Source organism: Bos indicus x Bos taurus, chromosome 12 (genome assembly GCF_003369695.1).
Source record: "Bos indicus x Bos taurus breed Angus x Brahman F1 hybrid chromosome 12, Bos_hybrid_MaternalHap_v2.0, whole genome shotgun sequence".
NCBI classification, from domain to species: domain Eukaryota; kingdom Metazoa; phylum Chordata; class Mammalia; order Artiodactyla; family Bovidae; genus Bos; species Bos indicus x Bos taurus.
This window is the reverse complement of record NC_040087.1, coordinates 17,213,229-17,236,722: the sequence shown is the minus strand read 5'-3', so window position 1 is coordinate 17,236,722 and position 23,494 is coordinate 17,213,229.

The following is a 23,494-nucleotide window of genomic DNA, read 5'->3' as shown; positions in this document are numbered from 1 at the left end:
GGTCAACTACTCTAATCTTCAGCTGCTCAGCTTAATCTCCCCCTTCTTTGTGAAGACATCCGTAGTCCCCAAGAAAGAGCAGTTGGCTTCTCCTCTCTGCACCCCAGAACTCCAGCATTCTCATATAAGGAGCCACACCACTCTGTCCTGATGGACAGTGAGCTCCTTAATGGCAGTGGTGATCTCGTGTTCATCCTTGTAACCTGGATTAGTTTCCAGTCTGCCTTGAGAAAATGCCACAGCCTGGGGATCTTAAGCAACAGAAATTTATTTTCTCACAGTTTTGGAGGCTAGAAATCCAAGATCAAGTTGTTGGAAAGTTGGGTTCTTTTGGAGTCCTCTTTCCTTGGCTGGTAGGTGGCCACTTGGTACCACCTGTGTTTCACATCTTTCCTCTGTTTACACACACATCTGTGTCCCGCTGTCCTCTTTTTATAAGGACATCGGTCATATTGGATAAGGCACTCCCTCATGACCTCATTTAGCCGTAATCACCTCTTTAAAGAACCCGACCTCCAAAGCAGTCATACTCTGAGGTACTAGGGATTTCTACATATGGACTTTGTGTGGGACACAGTTCGGCCCATATCTGACGCCAAACTATTCCCCTAGCCCTGTAGTTATGGGCGCCCAGCCAAGAGTTGCCAACTAATAAATGTTTCGTAAAGGACTGACTGAAGAAGCAGAGGAACACTTGGCTTCCAACTCTGTTTCCTTGTGGAAGGAGACTCTGAATGGCAGTTTTTTTCAGAGTGAGATATCTGCCTGACCCAGCCAGCCACCTCTGCGGAAGAGAGCCGCCTCCTGCATGGCACTTGGCGTCTGCCTTGGCCTGGCCATCCATCATTCTCATGCCTTCTCTGCTCAGGTGCGTGATGGATCAGTCAACTGAGAAATGGACTGGAAACTCGTGGGTGGGGAGGGAGATGGTGCTGGCCACTTGCCATGTGACCTTACCTAAGTCATTCACCCCCTCTCTTACTAGACTTCCTCCTGGGCTGGGGAGATATGATGTAAATGATATGGCTCATCCACTGCTTTTAGTACTGAAAGTGTTTTCAATTTTGCTAGTTACATTAGAGGTTGAAAAATACATTGATATAACACTGAAGTTATTAATATACATTTTCAAAGATTTTTTATAACCCCAGGAATTCAAACTTAGAGCAATTGTTTTTTTAAACTGCAAAGTAGAGCAAGAATTTTCCTTTGTGCAAAAATAGTCTCATTTGTAATTGGTATCATGTGTGGTGTTAGCTCATGGGGTGTAGCAATCATTCCATTTTCAAAGAGAAAGATTTCTATCAGTATTCTATATTGATAAACTAGGGGTTGCTTCAGAAGGAAATAGTTTAGGGTAATAATAACATGAAGGATGAATGAAGGATGTTTCCATTATATATGCTATTCCTATTTGCTCTCAATGAATGGATGTTGACCAGAGATTTCTCAGGTATGATGGATTTCCAAGTTGTAGTTCTTTCATTTATATATTATCCAAAGCTTGATGCAGTCAGTAAACAATATAGATTCATAAAGCCACACTTTTCTTACCCACACTGAAAATACAATCCTTTTACCCTCTGCCTGCCAGTAAACACCTCAAGGGATGTTCTCAACAAGGAACTTTGCTCAACAGAACCACTTCTTGACAAAGGAAATTTATAGAAACATATTGTTCATGAATAAATTATTTGGATCATAAAAAGAAAGACAAATGCATGGGAACTACATTTCAGTTTCCCATTAAGCCACACGAAAGGTGTATTAGGCTAATGTATCTGATATAGGCGAGTTGTTTAACAGAGGAACTGCTTGGAGGATATTGAAATAGATCATGCTGATAATGCCAGAGTAAAAGAGATTTCTTTCTAATTATTCTACATCTGTTTAGAGACAGGCAATCTCCAATGATGGAATTGGATTTTAAGTACTTTTTCATTACTATAAATAAAGTGTTACATGCAGTTACACTGAAAAGCCTGCAGTGCAAAAGCTGACAGCAGCTCACAGGTTATGGCACGTTAGCATATGGAGGATGCTCTTCTTATGGTGTGATGTAGCCAGATCTAACAGAACTCTTTCCTCCTAGAGCTGAGTGAGATGCTGATTATATTTAGAGCATCTTCAGTTCCCACAATCATCTGGTGGGAAAGAAAGCACTGTTTAAACTTCATCTCCTCTGCTGGACAGTATCGTGACCGGGAGTAACTAGAGGAAGAGGAAAGAATAAATCCACCCAGGATCCAGATCTAGAATGCTCATCAGAGTGCAAAGAGACAAATTCCCACCCGAGATCTTTTCCAGAATAGACACTGTTACTTCAGTCCATGTGGGCAACTTTAGGTAAAGGATGAGCAGGTACACGTCCTTAGTATAAATTTCAGACCACTTTGGGATCAATCTTGATTCAAGGAGGTCACTTTCAACCCCTCCTTTTCTCAGTTTCTGCTGCTAACAAGTTCAGAGTTTTTCTTACAGCTGCTGGATGAGAAGCAGGTGATCTCACAATTTTTAAAGGAAGGGTTCTAGATTTAGCAAATGCTGCAGCAGACAGGGGCATTAGAGATCTCTTACGATGAGAAAGGTCGGGTTGTTGCTTGAGACGAAGAGCACTGTGAGCAAGCCCTGTTGTGCCTTCGTCGACTTACTTGCTCCTTTCTTTCCATCCCCTTCCTTCTTTGTGTGCTGAAATGGGCTTTCTGTTCTAGCTGTAGGGTGTGTAAGCACTTGGTCATTGTTGTGGTAATTTCCTTCCTGCCTCTTGCCCACTGAGGACCATCTGCCGAGTCATCCTCCATATGCTTTACTGCTTTAAGGCCTGAACTCCAGTGTTGCCAGCTGCAACCAGATGGTTTCTTAACACATTTCCTATCCTGAAAGGAGAATCAAAATGGGGTTGATATTGCTAAGACAGTGCTCTTCAGTGGAGCTGTGCAACTGATGCACTTCTCAGCTCGGATGAAATCTGAACTTTTGGCCATGAATTGTCATAGCACAGGCAACCAGAACATCTTCACAATGTTCTAGGAACCCAAGAACCTGATGGGACCCTTGCCCTCAATGCCTCATGATAGCCTATCCCGTAATATGGACAGATATTTATTTTCTTGTGTCAGAGTACAGCCTAATGGGATTTGCCTTTATATGGCCCCCAGAGTACATCATGAGAAATGCTGGGCTGGAGGAAGCACAAGCTGGAATCAAGGTTGCCGGGAGAAATATCAATAACCTCAGATATGCAGATTACACGACCCTTTTGACAGAAAGTGAAGAGGAACTGAAGAGCCTCTTGTTGAAAGTGAAAGAGGAGAGTGAAAAAGTTGGCTTAAAGCTCAACACTCAGAAAACGAAGATCATGGCATCTGGTCCCATCACTTCATTGCAAATAGAAGGGGAAACAGTGTCAGACTTTATTTTTCTGGGCTCCAAAATCACTGCAGTTGGTGATTGCACCAATGAAACTTAAAGACGCTTACTCCTTGGAAGGAAAGTTATGACCAACCTAGACAGCATATTAAAAAGCAGAGACATTTCTTTGCCAACAAAGATCCGTCTAGTCAAGGCTATGGTTTTTCCAGTAGTCATGTATGGGTGTGAGAGTTGGACTATAAAGAAAGCTGAGCACCGAAGAATTGATGCTTTTGAACTGTGGTGTTGGAGAACACTCTTGAGAGTCCCTTGGACTGCAAGGAGATCCAACCAGTCCATCTTAAAGGAGATCAGTCCTGAGTGTTCATTGGAAGGACTGATGCTAAAGCTGAAACTCCAGTACTTTGGCCACCTGATGTGAAGAGCTGACTCTTTTGAAAAGACCCTGATGCTGGGAAAGATTGAGGGCAGGAGGAGAAGGGGACAACAGAGGATGAGATGTTTGGATGGCATCACCGACTCGATGGACATGGATTTGGGTGGAGTCAGGGAGTTGGTGATGGACAGGGAGGCTTGGCATGCTGTGGTTCATGGGGTTGCAAAGCGTTGGATATGACTGAGCAACTGAACTGAACTAAACTTTCTTCTCTGGGGTACTCTTTTGAGTTTACCTGAATCTGTCTCCCAAATTGCAGTCTTATAACCCCAGATAAGCTCTTTTCTTCTAATTTTTCTGGTTGACACTATTCAAGTCTGGGTAGCCTCAGTAGATACAGTGTATATTCAACGCAATAGCCTCGTTTTAAGTGGTTTCCTATTGTTACTCCATTGTTTTAGATACCTGTTTCAGTTTCCCTCTCATGGTGTGGGTCCATAATTTCTTCTTTCTAAAAATATTTGTTTATTTGGCTATACCAGGTCTTAGTTGGCACATGGGATCTAGTTCCCTGACCAGGGATCCACCCAGGTTCCCTGCAGTGGGACACACAGAGTCTTAGCCACTGAACCATCGGGGAAGTCCCATGATTTCTTCTTTTATAAACCTATCTGGGTTTAATTGTCTCCTGGACTTTGCCTGAAAGTTTTTGACAAAATGTGAGACAAATTTATTATAGTCATTGAAACTGTGCTTCAGCCGGGGAGAGAGCAAAGACATATTAAAAAGTAGGGCTCCAGTCTGCCCAGGGCTGATTCTAACTGAATCAGTGATTGGTGTTTAGAGAAGGATGTAACTGAGTAGATTAGGCTCCTTCACATCAATCAATCAGCCTGTGTTAATTGAAGTCAATGAAACAGAACACTTTGAAACCCATCTTACTGTAAAAAATAAGATATTAACAAAATAATAAGAATAAAGCTTACTACTTAGAGACTAAAAGATGTTAACATACTGAATATTTTTAATATAATTTAAAGATTGTGTGATTTAAATTTCTTCAAGTTGTGAAACAATTTGCTATGTTCCTAGATCCAAGGAATGCTTTTTGTGTATAATCTTAAACATCTTTTTGATAAGCATTTATAATGGTCATTTTCTCTTTCCCAGAAAGTATGAATCATTATAAATTTATTCCTCTTAGATACAGGATCAGACATGTGGTAAATTGGGAATTCTTTGGGGTTGTTTCCTTTTTTTAAGAATTAATGGTGAGCTGAGCAAGACAATGAAATAAAATTCACAAATGTTATTACCAGGAAGTGTTTCTCATGAGCCTGTGTATGAAGCACTTAGAAAATTAAATATCTATTTGCAATATAACCTTTTAAATGTGCTTTTGGATTAAGGAAATCTTTTAAATTCCAATTGTATGTAAAGAACTTTTACAATTAGCACCTCATCTAACATCAATGCAGGTTAAATTTTATTATGTCCAACTTTTTATTTTAGATAAGTCTTTTCATTAGAGATGTTTTTGGTGAATATTTTCTACCACTGTATGGTTTGTCTTTTCAGTCTCTTGAGCGTGTCTTTTGCAGAGCAGAAAGAAGGCTTTAATTTTAGTAAAGTCACATTTACCTTTTTTCCCCCATGGATTGATCACGCTTTCAATGTTGAATTATCAAAAGTTAGGGAGTTTGGGATGGACATGTACACATTGCTTTGTCTAAACTGGATAACCAACAAGGACCTACTGTATAGCACATGGATCTCTGCTCAATAATAGGTGGCAGCCTGGATGGGAGGGGAGTTTGGGAGAGAATGGATATGTATATATGTATGGCTGAGTCCCTTCGCTGTTCATCTGAAGCTATTACAACATTATTAATCGGCTATGGTGGTGGTTTAGTCGCTAAGTCGTGTCCGACTCTTGTGACCCCATGGATTGCATCCCGCCAGGCTCCTCTGTCCATGGGATTTTCCAGACAAGAATATTGGAGTGGGTTGCCATTTCCTTCTCCAGGGGATCTTCCCGACCCAGGAATCGAACCTGGGTCTCCTGCATTGCAGGCAGATTCTTTACTGACTGAGCTATGAGGGAAGCTCCAATACAAAATAAAAAGTTAAAAAAAATGGCAAGATCATATAGATTTTTCTTCTATGTTTTCTTCTGGAAATTTTGGAGTTTTGCTTTTTACACTTAGGTGTGTGGCCTAGTTTCAGTTAAACTTGTATAATGTGTAAGGAACGTGTCTAGGTTTATTTCTCTGTTTGTGGATGTCCAGTTGTTCAGCACCATTGCTTGAAATGACAACGACTGTTGTTCCTCCACTGGATTGCTTTTGCTCCCTCGTCATAGACCAGTTGGCTGCGTTTGTATGGATGTAGTTTGAACTCTCCATTCTGATCCATTGATCTGTGTGTCTGTGCTTCTGCCGGCATGACCAATTTTAACAGATGGAGAAATAATTTCAGGGAAATTAAATGATCATCTCAAAGTCACATGGTCACTAAGTTGCAGAGCAGGAATCTGAACTCACTTCCTTTGACGTCATATGTGATACTTGCCTCCCTAAACTACCTCTCTTTCAATGCAGAATAAAAACCAAGTATGACTTTTAATCATGATACAGTAACCATTATGTTTGTCTCCCTTGCATACTCCTCTTTGGGCCTATGACCTGTTGCACATTGGCCACACACAGGCAGAGTTGACAGAAAGAGTGACTGCTGGATAGATGATACATGACACAGTAAATCCCATCTACCTGTACAATCCAAACCTTGGCATAGACTAATCTGAATTTGTTTGCTTTACTGAAATATGCACAGGTGTGAATTAAAACCCAAGTCCCTTCACAATCTAAGATGGAAGGTTTCCATAACTCTGTACTCTCTGGATAATGACTTGAGATGTTAATGAGGCAGCTGTAACAGGCTTGTTTATTGCTCCTGCTCCCACTTTCCATAAGGAAGTTTACAGAAACGAGAGAGGGTGAAGTCAGTTGTACGAGGAGAAATGGTTACAGAGCCCTAGATCTGCTACTGCTGACATTTTTAGAGATAGAAAGGTTTAGTTTGAAACAAATTATTTTAAGAAAGCATAATAATAATTTAGGTTTAAATTAGTCTGGAATTCAATGATTTATAGTAGTTTATACAAATGTCATCATTTTTTAAACTTAAGGAGGAGAGGCTTTCAATGGAAAGTCAGTTTTTTCTTACTTTCAAAATAAATGGCCTTTTTAGTCTTTGTCCCACAGTGAATTTTCCAGCCAACAGTGAAAAGAATTCAAGATTTAAGTTGCCTTCTATAGAATTTGAGTGAAATCTTGGGTAATTCTTGATAATGAATGAAATCTAAAATGCTAATATTATCACCTAGGATAATTCCAGATCCTCCTCCTATCCATGTTTTTATAATGCCTTGTTGGGGTTATGGCACAAGAATGAATGATGATCTGATTAGGATTTTTATAGTACTGTGGCATATGGTTTGTGGAATAGGGTATCACAGAGTTCCTAAAATGACTTTGGCAAAAGAATCTGTGAGATTCTTGGAATATAGAATCTAGGTTCTTTAAAAATATGTAGTGTAAAGGGGTCGAGATGTTGTTCATAATTATATAGGCAGTAATATTGCAATGGATGTTCTTTAAGATGTTTTCTAAGTAAAAGTAGTTAAGATGAAGGCTCACTTATAGAAAGGAAATTGCTTGTCAAATGCTGTTTTACCAATTTGTTTTTGCACAGATTGTAATCTTGGCAGTTCCTCGCATCTCTCAAAAGGCATAGATCTGCGTTTACAGTATGGAAGTGTTTGGAATCCCAAACTTCCTCTAAGGCATCAAAATGCTTTGCAGATCTCAATTTTAAATATGGGCTAAATACTTGTATTCTCTGGGCTGATTTTTAACTTTGAAATATATGAGAATTACTTCTTTTCTACCAGAAATAATAGGTATAAATTAAATCAATTTTTAACTTTTACAGAAAAAAAGTTTTTTTGTTGATATTGGAAGGGGTCTTAGCAGTTCTTAAGACCAACCCTCCACTTTTTCAAATTAAGAATGGTCAGAGAATAAAACGGCTGCCTGTGGTCCCAGAACACATCAGTGGTAGAGGAGATCTCTGAACCTTTACACAGGTTAATGTATCTTTCTTTAAAATGAATCCTTTCTACTACTATCCATCGCAGAAAACAGTACACACTTACAAGAAAGATTTCTCCAGTTTTCAAAGGACAGTTCCCCATTGAGCTTGTCCAGGGCTCACATGGATGCTGATCATTAAAGCTGAGTGAGTGTGAGGGTTACTAAACTAAGTCTTAAGATAGAGCCAAACCTATGAAAGGTTGTAATAAAGAGCAACCAGGAGGGGGATCAGCTTCTGTAGAATTATTGCTTTTCTGGCAATGAACGTACTTCTTTAAATGTGGGCTAGAAAGGCTTTTTATGCAGGAATATTGAATTTTTAAAGTTCCACCGTTTATCAAAAATGTGCTCCTAGATTAAAAGCATCGGCATGAACAGATCAGAAATTAGAGCATATTAGAATAAGTCAAGATGCAATGATATTAGGGGTTCTCAGATTTTAAGGGCTTCTCTGGTAGTTCAGATGGTAAAGAATCTGCCTGCAATGTAGGAGACCTGGGTTCAATCCCTGGGTGAGGGAGATACCCTGGAGAAGGGAACAACTACCCAAACCAGTGTTCTTGCCTGGAGAATTCCATGGACAGAGGAACCTGGCGGGGCTGCAGGCCATGAGGTCGCAAAGAGTCAGACATGAACAAATATTAAAAGCAGAAAGGGAAAAACAACAAATAACACACAAGGAAATTCCCATAAGGATAACAGCTGATCTTTCAATAGAAACTCTTCAAGCCAGGAGGGAATGGCAAGACATACTTAAAATGATGAAAGAAAATAACCTACAGCCCAGATTATTGTACCCAGCAAGGATCTCATTCAAGTATGAAGGAGAAATCAAAAGCTTTTCAGACAAGCAAAAGCTGAGAGAATTCAGCACCACCAAACCAGCTCTCCAACAAATACTAAAGGATATTCTCTAGACAGGAAACACAAAAACAGTGTATAAATTCGAACCCAAAACAATAAAGTAAATGGCAATGGGATCATACTTATCAGTAATTACCTTAAACATAAATGGGTTGAATGCCCCAACCAAAAGACAAAGACTGGCTGAATGGATACAAAAACAAGACCCCTACATATGTTGTCTACAAGAGACCCACCTCAAAACAGGGGACACATACAGACTGAAAGTGAAGAGCTGGAAAAAGATTTTCCATGCAAATAGGGACCAAAAGAAAGCAGGAGTAGCAATACTCATATCAGATAAAATAGACTTTAAAACAAAGGCTGTGAAAAGAGACAAAGAAGGTCACTACACAATGATCAAAGGATCAATCCAAGAAGAAGATATAACAATTATAAATATATATGCACCCAACACGGAAGCACCACAGTATGTAAGACAAATGCTAACAAGTATGAAAGGAGAAATTAACAATAACACAATAATAGTGGGAGACTTTAATACCCCACTCACACCTATGGATAGATCAACTAAACAGAAAATTAACAAGGAAACACAAACGTTAAACAATACAATAGACCAGTTAGACCTAATTGATATCTATAGGACATTTCATCCCAAAACAATGAATTTCACCTTTTTCTCAGGCGCACATGGAACCTTCTCCAGGATAGATCACATCCTGGGCCATAAATCTAGCCTTGGTAAATTCAAAAAAATAGAAATCATTCCAAGCAAATTTTCTGACCACAATGCAGTAAGATTAGATTTCAATTACAGGGGAAAAACTATTAAAAATTCCAACATATGGAGGATGAATAACACCCTGCTGAATAACCAACAAATCACAGAAGAAATCAAAAAAGAAATCAAAATTTACATATAAACGAATGAAAATGAAAACACAACAACCCAAAATCTATGGGACACTGTAAAAGCAGTCCTAAGGGGAAAGTTCATAGCAATACAGGCATACCTCAAGAAACAAGAAATAAGTCAAATAAATAACCTAACTCTACACCTAAAGCAACTAGAAAAGGAAGAAATGAAGAACCCCAGGGTTAGAAGAAGGAAAGAAATCTTAAAAATTAGAGCAGAAATAAATGCAAAAGAAACAAAAGAGAGCATAGCAAAAATCAACAAAGCCAAAAGCTGGTTCTTTGAAAGGATAAATAAAATTGACAAACCATTAGCCAGACTCATCAAGAAACAAAGGGAGAAAAATCAAATCAATAAAATTAGAAATGAAAATGGAGAGATCACAACAGACAACACAGAAATACAAAGGATCATAAGAGACTACTATCAACAATTATATGCCAATAAAATGGACAACGTGGAAGAAATGGACAAATTCTTAGAAAAGTACAACTTTCCAAAACTGGACCAGGAAGAAATAGAAAATCTTAACAGACCCATCACAAGCATGGAAATTGAAACTGTAATCAAAAATCTTCCAGCAAACAAAAGCCCAGGTCCAGACGGCTTCACAGCTGAATTCTACCAAAAATTTAGAGAAGAGCTAACACCTATCCTGCTCAAACGCTTCCAGAAAATTGCAGAGGAAGGTAAACTTCCAAACTCATTCTATGAGGCCACCATCACCCTAATACCAAAACCTGACAAAGATCCCACACACAAAAAAGAAAACTACAGGCCAATATCACTGATGAATATAGATGCAAAAATCCTTAACAAAATTCTAGCAATAAGAATCCAACAACACATTAAAAAGATCATATACCATGACCAAGTGGGCTTTATCCCAGGGGTGCAAGGATTCTTCAATATCCGCAAATCAATCAATGTAATAACACCACATTAACAAATTGAAAAATAAAAACCATATGATTATCTCAATAGATGCAGAGAAAGCCTTTGACAAAATTCAACATCCATTTATAATAAAAACTCTCCAGAAAGCAGGAATAGAAGGAACATACCTCAACATAATAAAAGCTATATATGACAAACCCACAGCAAACATCCTCAATGGTGAAAAATTGAAAGCATTCCCTCTAAAGTCAGGAACAAGACAAGGGTGCCCACTTTCACCATTACTATTCAACATAGTTTTGGAAGTTTTGGCCACAGCAATCAGAGCAGAAAAAGAAATAAAAGGAATCCAAATTGGAAAAGAAGAAGTAAAACTCTATTTGCAGACGACATAATCCTCTACATAGAAAACCCTAAAGACTCCACCAGAAAATTACTAGAACTAATCAATGATTATAGTAAAGTTGCAGGATATAAAATCAACACACAGAAATCCCTTGCATTCCTATACACTAATAATGAGAAAACAGAAAGAGAAATTAAGGAAACAATTCCATTCACCATTGAAACGGAAAGAATAAAATACTTAGGAATATATCTACCTAAAGAAACTAAAGACCTATACATAGAAAACTATAAAACACTGGTGAAAGAAATCAAAGAGGACACTAATAGATGGAGAAATATACCATGTTCATGGATTGGAAGAATCAATATAGTGAAAATGAGTATACTACCCAAAGCAATTTATAGATTCAATGCAATCCCTATCAAGCTACCAACGGTATTCTTCACAGAGCTAGAACAAATAATTTCACAATTTGTATGGAAATACAAAAAACCTCGAATAGCCAAAGCTATATTGAGAAAGAAGAATGGAACCAGAGGAATCAACCTACCTGACTTCAGGCTCTACTACAAAGCCACAGTTATCAAGACAGTATGGTACTGGCACAAAGACAGAAATATAGATCAATGGAACAAAATAGAAAGCCCAGAGATAAATCCACACACATATGGACACCTTATCTTTGACAAAGGAGGCAAGAATATACAATGGATTAAAGACAATCTCTTTAACAAGTGGTGCTGGGAAATCTGGTCAACCACTTGTAAAAGAATGAAACTAGAATACTTTCTAACACCATACACAAAAATAAACTCAAAATGGATTAAAGATCTCAACGTAAGACCAGAAACTATAAAACTCCTAGAGGAGAACATAGGCAAAACACTCTCTGCTATACATCACAGCAGGATCCTCTATGGCCCACCTCCCAGAATATTGGAAATAAAAGCAAAAATAAACAAATGGGACCTAATTAACCTTAAAAGCTTCTGCACATCAAAGGAAACTATTAGCAAGGTGAAAAGGCAGCCTTCAGAATGGGAGAAAATAATAGCAAATGAAGCAACTGACAAACAATCTCAGAAATATACAAGCAACTCCTACAGCTCAACTCCAGAAAAATAAATGACCCAATCAAAAAATGGGCCAAAGAACTAAATAGACATTTCTCCAAAGAAGACATAGAGATGGCTAACAAACACATGAAAAGATGCTCAACATCACTCATTATCAGAGAAATGCAAATCAAAACCACTATGAGGTACCATTTCACACCAGTCAGAATGGCTGCCATCCAAAAGTCTACAAGCAATAAATGCTGGAGAGGGTGTGGAGAAAAGGGAACCCTCTTACACTGTTGGTGGGAATGCAAACTAGTACAGCAACTATGGAGAACAGTGTGGAGATTCCTTTAAAATCTGGAAATAGAACTGCCTTATGATCCAGCAATCCCACTGCTGGGCATACACACTGAGGAAACCAGAATTGAAAGAGACATGTGTACCCCAATGTTCACCGCAGCACTGTTTATAATAGCCAGGACATGGAAGCAACCTAGATGTCCATCAGCAGATGAATGGATAAGAAAGCAGTGGTACATATACACAATGGAGTATTACTCAGCCATTAAAAAGAATACATTTGAACCAGTTCTAATGAGGTGGATGAAACTGGAGCCTATTATACAGAGTGAAGTAAGCCAGAAAGAAAAACACCAATACAGTATACTAACACATATATATGGAATTTAGAAAGATGCGAACAATAACCCTGTGTACGAGACAGCAAAAGAGACACTGATGTATAGAACAGTCTTATGGACTCTGTTGCAGAGGGAGAGGGTGGAAAGATGTGGGAGAATGGCATTGAAACATGTAAAATATCATGTATGAAACGAGTTGCCAGTCCAGGTTCGATGCACGATAATGGATGCTTGGGGCTAGTGCACTGGGACGACCCAGAGGGATGGTATGGGGAGGGAGGAGGGAGGAGGGTTCAGGATGGGGAACACATGTATACCTGTGGCGGATTCATTTTGATATTTGGCAAAACTAATATAATTTGTAAAGTTTAAAAATAAAATAAAATTAAAAAAAAAACTTCAACGGTAATTTTTGATACTTGTACACTCACTATTTCTACCTTTCTTTTCAAGCTTCATATCTTTTTTCCATTGCAGATCTTTAGTTAGATTTTAAAATCTAATTTTATTTTTATTTCTTTTATTTATTTTTGCTATTTTTAAAATTTTATTTTTAGCACCAAAAGCATTTTGCATTGGGGTATAGCTGATTAACACTGTTGTGACAGTTTCAGGTGGACAGTGAAGGGACTCAGCCATACATGTACATGTATCCATTCTCCCCCAACCTCCCTCCCACCCAGGTTGACACATAACATCTAATTTTATTTTTAATCCTTTAGCTTCTCCCTTTTATTTCTATTCATACATAGATGCAATTTCCCCATAAGACCAAAGCTAAACTTAGGAAATCTCTCTCATGGCCCTGACATTTCCCACTTTTGCTTTTAATCTCCATTGTGCAGATAGATATTTTCCTTCTGTTCTCTGTGCTCTGGCAACTCCTAAGAATTATGACCTCAATTTCAGAATCCACTTTGAATTGGAAGTTCCTTATAAATGACCTTTCTTTTCCTGAACAGTATACCTGTCACACGGAGAAGGCCATGGCAACCCACTCCAGTACTCTTGCCTGGAAAATCCCATGGATGGAGGAGCCTGGTGGGCTGCAGTCCATGGGGTCACTAAGAGTTGGACATGACTGAGCGACTTCACTTTCACTTTTCACTTTCATGCATTGGAAAAGGAAATGGCAACCCACTCCAGTGTTCTTGCATGGAGAATCCAAGGGATGGGGCTGCCATCTATGGGGTCACATAGAATCGGACACGACTGAAGAGACTTAGCAGCAGCAGCATACTTGTCACAAATCCTCTTACTACAGAGAATTTGACAATTAGTTCTCCTAGTAAAGATTCTAGACAAAACTCCTAAGAAAATTTGGGGCTGAATCAGTCATCTGAAGAAATGTATTATTCTCTAGAATAGAGTTAATGCTTTGTTTATTTCAGATTTCTTCTAAGGCTAAGTGGTAGACTTTAGTTAACACTTCAGTTGCTAGAATAATAATGTCAACTTTTTAGGGAACAGGAACTTTGGTCTGGGTCAAGAACATCTATATAAACTAGCCATAGTTCTGGAGAGTGGTGCTTTTCTTGTAATTATTGAAAATATTTTAACAATTTGCATTGTTATGAAATGTTCTCTTTGGAGTCCTCAGGGTTCTCCAGAAAAGTAGAACCAATGAGAGGTCCATCAACCTATCTGTGTAGATATACACATAAATATAGTTATAAATAGACAAGATATTAAGAAATTGCCTCATTTGATTATGGAGACTCAGAGATCCCAAGATTTGCAAGCTGAAGAGCCAGGGAGCTGGTGGTCTCAGTTTCAGCCTAAATCTTGGGGCAGAAGTCCAATGTCTCAGATCAAAGAGTAAATTCTCCATTCCTCAGAATATGTTCCATTCAGACCTTCAACAGGTTGGATAAGGCCTGCTAACACTGGGGAGGGTGATCTGCTTTGCTCCATCTACTGACTGAAATGTTCGTCTCATCCAAAAACATCCTCACAGACATATCCCGGATAATGTTTAACCAAATGTCTGGGTATCCTGTGACCCAGTCAAGGTGACACATAAAATTAACCATCACAGTCCACTTTTGATTTTTTTTTTCTCCCCTGGAGTTGGTACTGTAAGATAATTCATGGGTTGGCTCCCATTTGGGGAAAAAAAATACTATCTTCTGCCTCCCCCTATAACCCCCTCTCTATCAGGAAAAAAACCCCAAACTATTTTCCTTAGAGTACCAAGCTTATACAGAAGGGATCAGTGGGGATGTAAGTGACCTCTTTCTAGGCAGAAATAGTCTTCTTGTTTAAATATTGTCCACCTTATCTCTTCAGGAGACTATGGTGGGATTTGAGGTCAAGTCCTGTAGCTTTCCTGGTGGCTCAGGTGTTAAAGAATCTGCCTGCAATGTGGGAGACCCAGGTTTGATCCCTGGGTCCAGAAGATCTCCTGGAGAAGGAAATGGCAACCCACTCCAGTATTCTTGCCTGGAGAATCCTATGGAGAGAGGAACCTGGCAGGCCACAATCCATGGGGTCACAAAGAGTTGAACATGACTGAGCGATTAACACTTCACTTTCCTGTAACAGGTGATGGCATGTTTCTGGCTTCATCCTCTAGGAAGGCCTCCTCAGGGTAAAATAGAAGAGAACCAGGCAGAATGTGTAGACTCTGATCTTATCCACATTGCAAGACTTAACTGATAATAATTAGTAGTACATTCCTACCACTGACTGGCCCAGGAGTGCCTAATAACAGTCCTTTATTTCATTTCTTCAATAAATATCTCACTGCCTACTAAGTAGTGGCATCAGAGGTAGAGTATAGAATTCAGGCACCATCTCTGACCTTCTAGGGCAGACAAAGTTTGTTGTTGGATATTTAGCCTTTCTTGGTGCCTATGAGTCGACAACCAACAATGTTACTAAAAATAGTAGGCAGAACCAAGATATCATTTTAGTTAAGTAACTTTATTTTACTTGTCCAACTTCCCAGAACATAGAATAAGACTGCCAAAATCAGTCAAAGAAAACAAGTTGAGGAAAAGCTCTTTCCCATCTTGAGTGAATTTCAAGGACTGTGATAAAATGAAGTGCCTGGTGGGGAAGGTGGGGTTAGACCCAAAAGCGACCTCATGCAGTCCTTTCTGTTAAGGGCATCAAAAGAGAATGCAAATAAGCTACTTTGATAAGTTCAGAAGTTAATTCCCTCAAATTCATAGCTGATTGGGAGAGAGAGATGCATGAAACCTATATCTGGATATTGAAATACTGGTTTCATTACTAGTGAAGCAGCACTAAAGAATGTTTGGAATATAAATGGCTGGAATCAAGTTTCCTAATGCTGTGCTGTCCCCTCAGGCTCAAGATAGAAAAGTATAATAGCAGTTACCCCAATAAGAACAGGTTACCTGGGATAGATGTTCCTACTCTGGGTGTTGTGATGAACCATAGTGAGCAGTGGAGGGTTCCCCTCTCTATGCTTTGTAATTTCAGTGGTAAGTTGCTTCAGTCATGTCTGACTCTTTGCAACACCATGGACTGTATGGAGCCCACCAGGCTCCTCTGTCCATAGAATTTTTCCAGGCAAGAATACTGGAGTGGGTTGCCATTTTCTTCTCCAAGGGATCTTCTTGACCCAGGGATGGAACCAGCATCTCTTATGTCTCTTGCACTGGCAGGCAGGTTCTTTACCACTAGTGCCATACAATCTTTTTTTTTGAGGGACCACTGTATGTTTATTTTTTGTAAATATATATCTTCTTGATGTATAGTTGACTTAAATAATGTTTCAGGTGTGAAGTAAGGTGATTAAAATATACAAATACACATATATATTATTTTTGAAATTATTTTTTGTCATAGGTTATGATAAGATATTGACTATAGTTCCCCATGCTATACAGTAAACCTTTGTCACTTGTTGCATATCTATTTTTTAACTAGAAATCTAGCATTCTATTCATATTAAGGAAAACGAGTGGAATCAAAATGTCATATTTTTTTTAGTTAGGCAAAAATTCAAGGCAATGGCACCCCACTCCAGCACTCCTGCCTGGAAAATCCCATGGTTGGAGGAGCCTGGTGGGCTGCAGTCCATGGGGTCGCAGAGTCGGACACGACTGAGTGACTTCCCTTCCCTTTTCACTTTCCTGCATTGGAGAAGGAAATGGCAACCCACTCCAGTGTTCTTGCCTGGAGAATCCCAGGGATGGTGGAGCCTGGTGGGCTGCCATCTATGGGGTCGCACAGAGTCAGACACGACTGAAGCAACTTAGCAGTAGCAGTAGCATAGAAAAGCTTTACTACTACACTTGATAAAGGTTTGAGAAAAAACATAAAGAAAAGATGGAGAAACTGGAGAACATAAACTAAGTGAAATGGGAGCACTGACTATGAAATAGAAAAAGTGAAACTAGATAAAAGTAAAAGATCATCATATAGTCCAGTTGTTTTTAAACATGACTACTCATTAGAAACATGTGGAGCTCTGGAGAAAAAAGGCAATACCTGAGCCTTTGTATTTTTAGAAATGTTTCAAGATAATTCTGATATGCATCTGGATTTTAAAAAGTAATTTCAGGTTTTTCTATTAGATCCTCGTTTTGATGATAAAGAGTTCTGTTATTTTTCTGTTGAACAATCATGATACAATGGTATTGAGTAATACATAATCACAATAGTAAAAGATGTTTATCAGTTTTCACAATAAATAGCCAGACAAAATATAAAAGATAATTACAATTGCAAGCCATAATGGGAACACGATTAACTTAATAATATAAAATAATTACATACAACTTGGTGGGGGAGGTCAGACAGAGTGATGTGGAAGTGCATACATGCACATGTTCTCATCCACCGTGCTGGTCTATGTCTTTTGGTTGGTGCATTTAGTCTATTTATATTTAAGGTAGTTATTGATATATATAATCCTATTACCATTTTCTTGTTTTGGGTTATTTTCTGTAGGTCTTTTCCTTCTCTTGTGTTTCCTGTCTAGAGAAGTTCCTTTAGCATTTGTTGTAAAGCTGGTTTGGTTGTACAGAATTCTCTTAACTTTTGTTTGTCTGTAAAGCATTTGATTTCTCCATCAGATCTGAAGGAGAGTCTTGCTGGCTAGAGTATTCTTGGTTGTAGAGTCTTCCTTTTCATCACTTTAAATATATTGTGCCATTCCCTTCTGCCTTGCAGAGTTTCTGTTGAGAAATCAGCTGATAGCCTGATGGGAGTTCCCTTGTATGTTATTTGTCATTTTTTCTGTTGTTTCTTTTAATATTTATCTGTCCTTAATTTTTGTCACTTTGATTACTCTGTGTCTTGGTGTGTTCCTCCTTGGGTTTATCCTGCCTGGGACCCTCTGTGCTTCCTGGAGACTTGGATGACTATTTCCTTTCCTGTGTTCAGGAAATTTTCAGCTATTATTTCTTCAAATATTTTCTCAGGTCCTTTCTCTCTTCTCCTTTTAGGACCCCTATAATGCAGATGTTGGTGCATTTAATGTTGTCCCAGAAGTCTCTCAGGCTGTCTTTGTTTCTTTTCATTCTTTTTCCTATATTCTGTTCTGTGGCAGTGATTTCCACCATCTGTCCTCCAGGTCGTCTATCTGTTCTTCTGCCTCAGTTATTCTGCTATTGATTCCTTCCTCCAGTGTTCTTGCCTGGAGAATCCCAGGGACAGAGGAGCCTGGTGGGCTGCTGTCTATGGGGTTGCACAGAGTCGGACACGACTGAATCGACTTAGCAGCAGCAGCAGTGTATTATTCATCTCTGTTTGTTCTTCCAGGTCTTTGGTAAATATTTCTTGCATCTTCTCAGTCTTTGCCTCCATTCTTTACCTGAGATTCTGGATCATTTTCACTATCATTTTCTGAATTCTTTTTCTGGAAGGTTGCCTATCTCCACTCAGTCATTTTTCTGGGGTTTTATCTTGTCCCTTCATTTGGGGCACAACTTTCTGTTTTTCAACATGATTAACTTTCTGTAATATGATTTTTGTTTAGCCACTGTGAAATTCTTCTTCTTGCTTCTTCTGCCTGCCCTCTGATGGATGAGGCTAAGAGGCCTATATAAGCTTCTTGATGGGAGGAACTGGCAATGGGAAAAACTGGGTCTTGCTCCGGTGGGCAGAGCCTTGCTGAGTAAAGCTTTAATCCAATTATCTGCTGATGATTGGGGTTGTACTCCATCCCTGGTATTTGTTTGGGTGGAGGAGACCTAGCCATGGGGTCTATGGGCTCTATGGCAGGGTTAATGGCAAACTCCAAGAGGATTTATGGCAAGAGGGACCTTCCAGTGCCCCCATCCCTGTGGTGAGCCTCTGCCGACCCACGCCTCCACAGAAGGCCCTCCAACACTAGCAGGTATCGTTGGTTCAGTCTCCTGTGGGGTCACTGCTCCTCTCCTCTAGGTGCGTGCAAAATTTTGTTTGTGCTCTCCAGCACTGGAGTCTCTGTTTCCCTCCGTCCTCTGGAAGTCCTATAATCAAATACCGCTGGCTCTCAAGGTCAGATACCTTGGGGGTTTCCAGTCCCTTTGTTGGATCCCCAGGTTGGGAAGCCTGGCATGGGGTTCAGAACCTTCACAACAGTGTGGAAACTTCTTTGATATTATGGTTCTCCAGTCTGTGGGCCACCCACCCAGCAGGCATGGGATTTGATTTTATCATGATTGCGCCTCTCCTACCTTCTAACTGTAGCTGCTTCTTTGTCTTTGGGCGTGGGGTATCTTTTTATGGTGGGTTCCAGTGTCCTCCTCGGAGAAGGCAATGGCACCCCACTCCAGTACTCTTGCCTGGAAAGTCCCATGGACAGAGGAGCCTGGTGGGCTACAGTCCATGGGGTTGCTAAGAGTCGGACATGACTGAGCAACTTCACTTTCACTTTTCACTTTCATGCATTGGAGAAGGAAATGGCAACCCACTCCAATGTTCTTGCCTGGAGAATCCCAGGGACGGGGGAGCCTGGTGCGCTGCCGTCTATGGGGTCGCACAGAGTCGGACATGACTGAAGCGACTTAGCAGCAGCAGCAGTGTCCTCCTATCAACCTATCATGGTTGTTCAAAAGCTAGTTGCAATTTTGGTGCTCTCACAGGAGGAGACGAGCACATGTCCTTCTACTCCACCATGTTGAACTGGAAGCCTGTTCTTCTTCTTCTTCTTTTTTTTTAAAATTTATTTTTAATTGGAGAATAATTGCTTTACAGTGTTGATTTCTGCCATACATCAACATGATTCAGCCATAGGCATACATATACAAATTGATACAACCACTATGGGAAATAGTAAGGAGATTTCTTTAAAAACTGGGGATAAAACTATCGTATCACCCAGCAATCCCACTACTGGGCATATATGCAGAGAAAACCATAATTGAAAAAGACATGTGCCCAATGTTCATTGCAGCACTGTTTACAATAACCAGAACATGGGAACAACCTAGATGTCCATCAACAGATGAATGGATAAAGTTGTGGTACATATATGCAGTGGAACATTCAGTTCAGTTCAGTCGCTCAGTTGTGTCCGACTCTTTTCCACCCCATGAATCGCAGCACGCCAGGCCTCCCTGTCCATCACCAGCTCCCGGAGTTCACTCAGACTGACGTCCATTGAGTCAGTGATGCCATCCAGCCATCTCATCCTCTGTCGTCCCCTTCTCCTCCTGCCCCCAATCCCTCCCAGCATCAGAGTCTTTTCCAATGAGTCAACTCTTCACATGAGGTGGCCAAAGTACTGGAGTTTCAGCTTTAGCATCATTCCTTCCAAAGAAATCCCAGCGCTGATCTCCTTCAGAATGTACTGGTTGGATCTCCTTGCAGTCCAAGGCACTCTCAAGAGTCTTCTCCAACACCACAGTTCAAAAGCATCAATTCTTCGGTGCTCAGCCTTCTTCACAGTCCAACTCTCACATCCATACATGACCACAAGAAAAACCATAACCTTGACTAGACTCAGCCTTAAAATGGAATGAATTTGAGTCTGTTCTAGTGAGGTGGATGAATATACGTGGCACATTCTGCAATGCTGCATTCTTCAGATTATTCCCTGGCCCATAAATGTTGTTCTCCTCCTATGACATTTTACAGGGAATTATAACACAATTCCCATCATCCTCTCCTGGGAAAAGTTAATCCAGATACAATGGAATTTATCATTAGCCAACACCCTCTTTCCACAGTTCAACAAGGGAAGTGGGCATTATGTGTAATTTTTCTATGAGGGACTAATTCATGATCACCCCAGAATTTACCAAGCTAATTAGAACCCAAAGTCTATGTAATACTAGTATCAGACTTATTTTCTCTTTTTAAAATGTACTTTTCTGTAGAATCTAAAGAAAAGGAACAAATGAACTTACAAAACACAAATGAACTTATTTATAAAACAGAGATAGTCACAGATGTAAAAAACCAACTTATAGTTATGGGTTGGGGAGGGCACTGGGATAAATTGGAAATTGGGATTAGCATATACATGCTACTGTATAAAATATATAACTAGTATGAACCTATGGTATAGCACAGGGAGATCTACTCAATACTCTTTAATGACCTATATGGGGAAAAAATCTGAAGAGTGGATATATATATATAACTGATTCACTTTGCTGTACAACAGAAACTAATACAACATTGTAAATCAAGTATGCTGCTGCTGCTGCTGCTGCTAAGTCGCTTCAGTCATGTCCGACTCTGTGCAACCCCATAGACGGCAGCCCACCAGGCTCCCCCGTCCCTGGGATTCTCCAGGCAAGAACACTGGAGTGGGTCGCCATTTCCTTCTCCAGTGCATGAAAGTGAAAAGTGAAAGTGAGGTCGCTCAGTTGTGTCCGACTCTTAGCGACCCCATGGACTGCAGCCTACCAGGCTCCTCTGTCCATGGGATTTTCCAGGCAAGAGTACTGGAGTGGGGTGCCATTGCCTTCTCCGAAATCAAGTATACTCCAATACAAATTTAAAAAACAGCAATTGAAAAAAATACTTTAGTCACCTACAAATGACCTGAAGTAAAATTGTGAAGAAAGCAAGTTTATCCTTAGGAACACCCTGTTTGCCCCTCAACTCTAGCTACCCCTCCCTCAGGGAACCAAACTCACTGTAGCCAAGAACTTTCTCCAAGGCCAACACTGCATGCCTTTTCATCGCCCTCTGGTTTACTTCCTACTGAAGAGGGTACCAGTGGGCTTGAACAACAAACAAACTCTATCGCAGAGTGAGCTAGTTTTACGTCTCATATAATGATGTTTTATCGAGTCAAAGAGCACTTGCTCCCAGAAGGTCCTACAGCAGTAATTCCGTGTATAAAGTGCCATCTCCCTGGATGTTAATCAATACTGAATAGTAGGCAGAAGACTTTTATGGGCAAAAGACTTTTTGGGCTAAAGAAAATTCATCAGCTTTCCTTGGTGTAGGGATACTCAGAATCCTTGCTTTGTTTTAGTACTCTGCAAATCTCTTTGAAGGGATATGATATGCGACTTTTTATTTGTGTAGCATGTCATGGGACCATTTTCCTGTGGAATACAACTGGGAACACACTGCTCCAGAGAATTGCAGTCTTTAATGAGAAGTGACAAGTATTTATTTTTGGTCAAGTAGAAAGTAGATTCCACTTATTCCATCATGAATAACTGAGACCCAAGAAAACTAAATGTCTTTAGGAAAGGGCACTACAGTCCAAAGAACAAGTTTTGAAGAAAGTAAGATCTGGATTTGAACCGTGTATTAGCTGAGTGAGAGTAGCAAATTCATTAACTCTGTGCCCTTATTTTTCTTTACTCTAAAAGCAGGGGTAATAATTCCTATATGTTGAGGATATTCAGATAATTGCCTGAGACAATTCTGTAAGGACCTAGCACTGAGAACTTTAAACATATGGTCTAAAATAATTTCTAACTTCTTTTCCTTCTCCAAAGTTTTTTTCTCTACCTTTCCGGGGATTACATTTTAAATGGTCGAAAAATATAATTTTTCATGTCTTAAGATAACTTTCTTTTACATGATCATTCTAATAAGCATTCACTATTTACATAGATATATCCCTGTCCTGTTATTATGATCTATCTTAATGGGAATCATTAAGATAAAAATGACACAGACCCAGTGTTCATGCAGCAATTTGGCTTGTGTTCAGTTAAGTAAATAAATGCAGTTGTGTCCTGTGTGTGTGTGTATGTGTGTATATGTATATTATATATATATAATATATAATTTGCAGTCTTGCATCATCTTTCACATATGTTCTCTCACTTAGTATTCCCAAGAACCTTTTGAAATAGCTGTTACTATTTCCCCATTTGTATATATATATATAAAAGACCCAAGGAAACTGTGCAATTTGGTCAAGGTCCCTTAGCTCATAACCTCAAGCATGAAAAAGAACCCACAACCTCTAACACAAATCCTGTGACCTTTTCACGCCATTACACAATGATTGTACTCACTACATTTCAAATGAAAACCACTTAGACAATGCTTTTCTTTTGAAATGACCATTGGATAGGTTGTCAAAACAATGACTTACTATCCAATATGGATGCTCAGTCACATCCAAATCTTTGTGACCCCATGGACTGTAGCCCATGGACTACAAAGGCTCCTCAGTCCATGGATTTTTCAGGCAAGAATACTGGAGCAGGTTGCCATTTCCTCCTCCAGGGGATCTTCCTGACCCAGGGATTGAATCCGTGTCTCCTGACTTACTATCAAGGAATACATATAAGAATCTCACCACTTAAGGCTGAGTTTTCAGTTACACAATGTCCTTTTTAACACCCCTGAAAAGCACATTTTGGAGGGTTTTGGGCTCTTCTGCCTCATGCTATTAAGGAACCACATGGCCTTAAGATATCATCTCAAATGAAACAGGAACAATAACTAGGCTTTGCCTTGATAATAGGAACAA